The following is a 6,853-nucleotide window of genomic DNA, read 5'->3' on the forward strand; positions in this document are numbered from 1 at the left end:
CTTCTGCCCCTAAGTGTGCAACTGAGAGGCCAATGGTTTCCAGGCTGGGCCTGAGGACACAGCAAAGAGAAGGCAGTCTTGGAGCGGGGAGCTGCTTCACGTGTGACAGAGGATTTCAATTACACGATTCTGACCTCAGTCTGTACTTTCTTTTTTTAATTAAATTTTTAAAAGATTTATTTATCCACAAGAGACACACAGAGAGAGGCAGAGACACAGGCAGAAGGAGAAGCAGGCTCCCCAGGAGGAGCCCGATGTGGGACTCCCTCCCCACCCGATCCGGGGATCACGCCCTGAGCTGAAGGCAGATGCTCAACCACCGAGCCACGCAGGCATCTCTAGTCTGTACTTTCTAATTGATTTCTTTCCAGTTTATCTTTTAACTCAGGCAAAAGACCCAGCAGGCAAAGCATCCCTTGATGGAACCGAAACTACCCCCTGAAGCAATAGTGACTGCCCTGAGGCAACAAGGCCTTCCCAGTGACTGATGCCAAGACAATGATCCACCTGACCTTTACTGCCCACCTGCAGGGACCCACCAACTTTTGTCTCACATTCTCTTTATATAAACCTACAAGTATTTTCAGTACTTTGGAGACAGTCTTTGAGACACTAGTCTGGATCTTCCCAGTGTTGACCTCATTCAAACAAATTTCTTTCTTGTTTCACGCCACCTGACTCTCTGACTTTGTATTTTGCCAGTGGCAATCTGCTTGAGATCTCTAGAGCCAGGTGCTCTTGCAAGCGTGAGCCCTAGTCACAAGTCCATGGCTATACCCTTTCCCGTGGCCCTCCCCAACTTGGACCAGCATTAGGCCTACTCTGGGAGAGTACTCTAATCTCCTTGTGCTGATCAGAACTCTGACTTGTGGTCAAATATGTTTTTAACTAATTACAAACAGGAAATGAATAAATAAATGCAGTGGGCAAAACTCTTAATATATGGAATTTATGAAAAAATATTAAATTGCGTTTTTGATGAAAGTCTTGACAATGTTTGTGGAATAGATGGATAAAGGATGACAGGGACTCCTGGTGGCTCAGGTGGTTAAACATCTGCCTTTGGCTCAGGGCATGATTCCAGGGTCTGGGATCGAGTCCCACATCGGGCTTCCTGTGAGGAGCCTGCTTCTCCTTCTGTCTATATTTCTACCTCTCTTTGTGTGTCTCTCATGAATAAATAAATAAAATATTGAAAAAAAAGATGACAGTGTGACAGAAGCCATGGGAGACTGAACTTGAGTGCTTTTTAGCCCCTTCATCAAGAGGAAAGATCACACTGGAGGGATGATGGCAGCAGAGGAGGAGGACCCTAGGCTTGCCTCATCCCATGAACATAAATAGGTAACTATCAAATCATCTTAAATACCCCAGAAATCAACCCAAAGACTGACAGGACAAACCTCACAACTAAAGGGAGAGAAGAGGCCACATTGAAGAAGGTAGAAGTGCACACATGTGGTGCTGTGGAGGGGAGGGAACCATGGTTGAGGAGAGAGAGAGGGAGGAGCACACAGGGGAACACACAAGGAGAATGTTTACCCATAGCCATTGGCATGGAAAACAAAGAGTTGAATTTTGTGATTTCTTAGTACAGCAGGGCTCAAATTCGAAGTTTTTAGAAGTATTGGCAGGCTGGGCTGGGCTCCAGTGTGGAGGCAGCAAAACCCTGAGAGTACGCATTGTGGAAACAGCAATCTGAAGAAAGGCGGGGGTGGGGGGGGGGGGCAGGGGGGCACACAGTGGAGAGATTATTTGCTCTTTTTGGAGCATGCCCCTGAAAGGCAGTGTTCACAGAGAAAGACCAAGAACCAAGGAGCTGGCTGGCTGGCACCATTTCCTCCCCACCCACCCCCAACCCCAGCATAAACTCAGAGTCACCTAGGAAGCAGCAAAGACACTGGTTGCCTAACTTGCTTACACTAAGTGCCATCCCTTGTGCTCTAGCAGGACTGCCCTTTTCAGTCAGGCTTGCCTCAGTCCCAGCACAGCAGGCCCCTTCCCCAGAAGACCAGCACAAACTCCTGCCCACACCACATTTCCAGATAAGAGCATTCTGCAGGGCCTCAGTTCTGGTGGAGGTGGTGATGGGTCTCATTTCACAAGCAGATCAGAGCATACCTACTTAAAACCCACCACATTCAGGCCAGGGACAAAACACTGTTCACTGTAGGCAAGTAGAGCCTCAGCATATAACTAGCTGGAGGAAAGAGTAGCCAAAATACAGCAGATTGAATGCAGCACACACCAGACACACTCCCTGAAGTGCTAGGCCCTGGACACTACATGACCTCTTCTTCATAAAGCCGTTACTTTTAGGAGCAGGAGACATAACGAGCTTTTCTAACACTCAGAAGAAGGCAGAAACTTAAACAAAATACCACAGTAAAAAAAAAAAAAAAAAAAAAAAAAAAACACCACAGTAGAAGAACTTATCCCAAGTGAAAGGACAAGATAAGGCCACAGGCAGAGATCTAAGTAAGACAAATATAAATAACATGCCTAATGAAGATTTAAAGCAACAATCATGAGGTTACCCACTGAGCTTGAGAAAAGAATAGAGGATATCAGTGAAATCCTTACTACAGAGATACAAGAGGTAAAAAACCAAACAGGGATCCCTGGGTGGCGCAGCAGTTTAGCGCCTGCCTTTGGCCCAGGGCGCGATCCTGGTGACCTGGGATTGAATCCCACATCGGGCTCCTGGTGCATGGAGCCTGCTTCTCCCTCTGCCTATGTCTCTGACTCTCTCTGTGTGTGACTATCATAAATAAATAAAAATTTGAAAGAAAAAAAAAAAACTAAAAAACAAACAAAACTCAATCAGAGATGAAAAATGTAATTAACAAGATTGGAAATAGGCTTGATGCAATGAAAAGCAGGCAGGAAGAAACAGAGCAATGCATTAGTGACAAAAAAGACAAAAAAAAAAAAAGACAAAATAATGGAAAATAATGAAGCTGAACAAAAGAGAAAGAATTATGGGACACAAGAATAGACTTAAGGAACTCAGTGACTCCATCAAACATAACAACATTTGTATTATAGGAGCCCAAGAAGAAGAAGAGAGAGAAAAAGGAGGCAGAAAATTTATTTGAAAAAATAATAGCTGAAAAATTCCCTAATCTGAGGAAGGAAACAGATACCCAGATCAAGGAGGCACAGAGAACTCCCATCAAAATCAACAAAAATCAAACCCATACCAAGACATATTATCATTACACTGGCAAAATACAGTGATAAGGAAAAAATCCTAAAACAACAAGATAAAAGAAGACAGTTACTTAAAAGGGAAAACCCATAAGGAAAAAGGTTTTTCAGCAGAAACTCTTCAAGCCAGAAGGGACTGACATAATATATTCAAAATGCTGAGTGGGAAAAACCTGCAGCCAAGAAAGTATCCAGCAAATTTAACATTCAAAATAGAAGGAGAAAAAAAAATTTAAAAAAATAGAAGGAGAAATAAAGAGTTTCACAGATAAATAAAAAATTAAAGGAGTTCATGACCATGAAAACAGCCCTGCAAGAAATGCTAACAGGGACTCTGAGTGGAAAAGAAAGACCAAAAGTGACAGTATGAAGGTAGGAAACACAAAAGCAGTAAAAATGAATATTTCTATTAAAAAAAAAAAGTCAAGGAACTCACTTTTTTTTTTTTTTTAAGATTTTATTCATTTATTCATGAGAGAAAGAGAGAGAGAGAGAGAGAGAGAGAGAGAGAGACAGAGGGAGAAGCAGGCTCCATGCAAGGAGCCCGATGTGGGACTTGATCCCAGGACTCTGGGACCATGCTCTGGGCCAAAGGCAGGCACCAAACCACTGAGCCACCCAGGGATCCCCAAGGAACTCACTTTTAAAAAGGATGTCCCTACATCCTGGGTGTCCCTACACCCATGCCTGGGAACAGGCATTCTGGAACATTCTCCAGAATAGATCACATATTAGGCCACAAGACAGGCCTCAACAAATTCAAGAAAACCCGAGTCCTACCATGCACCTTTTTTTGACCACAATGCTATGAAACTAGGTGTCAAACACAAGAAAAATCTAGAAAGACTACAAATACATAGAGGTTAAGTAACATGCTACTAAACAATGAATGAGTCAACCAGAAAATAAAAGAAAAACAACATGAAAACAAATGAAAATGAAAACACAAATAAACCCTTGTGATGCAGCAAAAGTGGTTCTTTTCTTTTCTTTTTTTGAGGGGGGGGGGCATATGAGCGAGTGGGGGTGGGGGTGGAAAGAGGGGCAGAGGAAAAGGGAGGGAATCCCAAGCAAGCTCTGTGTTTAGTGAAGACTCCAACATGGGGCTCCATCTCATAAGCCCGAGATCATGGCCTGAGCCAAAATAAAGAGTTGGATGCTTAACTGACTGAGCCACCCAGGTGCCCCGCAAAAGTGGTTCTGTGAGGGAAGAGAAATCTCACATAAACAGCTTAAGCTTAGGCCTAAAGAGCTAGGAAAAGAACAATGAACAAAGCCTAAAGCCAGAAGAAGGAACAAAATAATAAAGATTAGAGTAGAAATAAATGGTATAGAAACTACAAAAACATTAGAAACAGGGGAGCCTGGCTGGCTTAGTTGGTAGAGCAGGCAACTCTTGATCTTGGGTCATAAGTTTGAGACCCATGTTGGGCGCAGAGATTACATACATACACAACAAGAAAAAATAGATCAATGAAACCAGGAGACTGTTCTTTGAAAAAATTAATAAAATTGATAAACATTAAGCTAGACTCATCAAAAAGAAAAGAGAAAGGACCCAAATAAGTAAAATCATAAATGGGAGAGGAGAGATAACAGCCAACACTACAGAAACACAAACAATTATAAGAAATCATGAAAAACTATATGCCAACAAATTGGACCATGTAGAAGAAATGGATGAATTCCTAAAAACATAGGAATTTACCAAGGCTAAAATAGAAAATTTGAACAGACCAATAACCAGCAAAGAAATTGAATCAGAAATCAAAAAACTCCCAATACACAAAAGTCTGCTGGTCCCCTTCTGCCCATCCCCCAACTTGTGCATGCACTTTTCAAATAAATAAATCTTAAAAAAAAAACAAAAAAAGAGAACCATATGATCATTCAAAAGACCCAGAAAAAGCATTTGACAAGTAGAACAACCATTTGTGGTAAAAACCCTCAACAAAGTAGGTTTGAAGTGAACATACCTCAACATAATAAAGGCCATATATGAAAAAACCACAGCTAACATCATTCTAAATGGGGAAAAACTGAGAGCTTTTCCTCCATGGTCAGGAACAAGACAAGGATGCCCATTATCACCACTTTTACTCAACAGAGTACCAGAAGTCCTAGCCACAGCAATCAGACAACAAAAAGTAGTAATAGACATCCAAATTGGCAGGAAGAAGTAAAACTTTCACTATTTACATATGACATGATACTACATGTAGAAAACCTGAAGGACTCCACCAAAAAACCACTACAATTGATAAACAAATTCAATAAAATTGCATGGGACGCCTGGGTGGCTCAGTGATTTGAGCATCTGCCTTCGGCCCAGGGTGTGATCCTGGAGACCCAGGATCGAGTCCCACATTGGGCTCCCTGCATGGAGCCTGCTTCTCCCTCTGCCTGTGTCTCTCTGCCTCTCTCTCTCTGTCTCTCATGAATAAATAAATATTTAAAAATAAAATAAAATCACAGAATACAAAATCGCTATACAGAAATCTACTGTATTTCTTTTTTATTTTATTATTATTTTTTTATTTTTTTTTAAGATTTTATTTATTTATTCATGAGAGACACAGAGAGACAGGCAGAGACACAGGCAGAGGGAGAAGCAGGCTCCATGCAGGGAGCCCGACATGGGACTCGATCCCGGGACCGCGGGATCACGCCCTGGGCCGAAGGCAGACGCTCAACCACTGAGCCACCCAGGCATCCCTGTATTTCTTTTTTAAAAAATATTTATTTCAGAGAAGGAGAGCAGGCAGTGGGAGGGGCAGAGGAAGAGGGAGAGAGAAACTCAAGCAGACTCCATGCTGAGTGCAGGACCCAACATGGGACTTGATCTCATGACCCTGAGATTAGACTTGACCTGAAACCAAGAGTCAGATACCCAACTGACTGTACCACCCAGGTGCCTCTCTGTTGCATTTCTATACACTAATAATGAAGCAGCAGAAAGAGAAATTAAGGAACCAATCCCATTTACAATAATAAGATAGTCCTCCTTCCCAACATGGAGCAGTCAGTTAAGATGAAGCTGAACTAGCCAAAGCTATAGATGCTCGAGAACCAGCTGAGCCAGGAAGTTTAGTTCTTGTCCGTGTCCATTGCTCAGGTCAAGGGGTACAGACCATGTGGAAGCCAGAAACTGTCCGAATGTGCTGGGGAAAGAATTACTCATCCCACTGACGAGTTCTCTGTATGTCCCTGGGAAGCTACATGATGTGGAACATGTACTCATTATTGTGGGAATAGACTACTATGTAGAAAAGATATCTGAGGATGCCAAGAACTTTGTCGAGAGGAAGAGAGATTTCCTCATCAAGCAAATGGAGAAAATCTAGCAAGCTCTGTAGGAGAAGCAAGCCATGAAACAGGCTGTCATGGAGATCATGAGCCAGAAGATTCAGCAGCTCACAGCACTGTGAGCAAATTAGGCTACTCCCAGGCCTGAGAGCCTGTTTCAGAAATAGGGCAGAGGGACTCTGCTTCAGTGCTTCAGAAACCTGGGACTTTGTGGGCGTGGCTTCCTGGGATCAGGGAAGAGAAAGGTCTAGTGTTCAATGATAATAAGTGTGCAAGCTGGGCAAAATGGCAACAACAACAACAATAATAAATGAAACTAGAAATAAACCTAACCAAA

General features: G+C 42.6%; 1 pseudogene; it reads left to right on the plus strand.

Moving 5' to 3' along the window:
• Positions 1-6,223: 6,223 nt before the first annotated feature.
• On the plus strand, positions 6,224-6,638 carry LOC121479611 (annotated as a pseudogene).
• Positions 6,639-6,853: the final 215 nt, after the last annotated feature.

This window comes from Vulpes lagopus, chromosome 2, assembly GCF_018345385.1.
Source record: "Vulpes lagopus strain Blue_001 chromosome 2, ASM1834538v1, whole genome shotgun sequence".
Lineage (NCBI taxonomy): Eukaryota > Metazoa > Chordata > Mammalia > Carnivora > Canidae > Vulpes > Vulpes lagopus.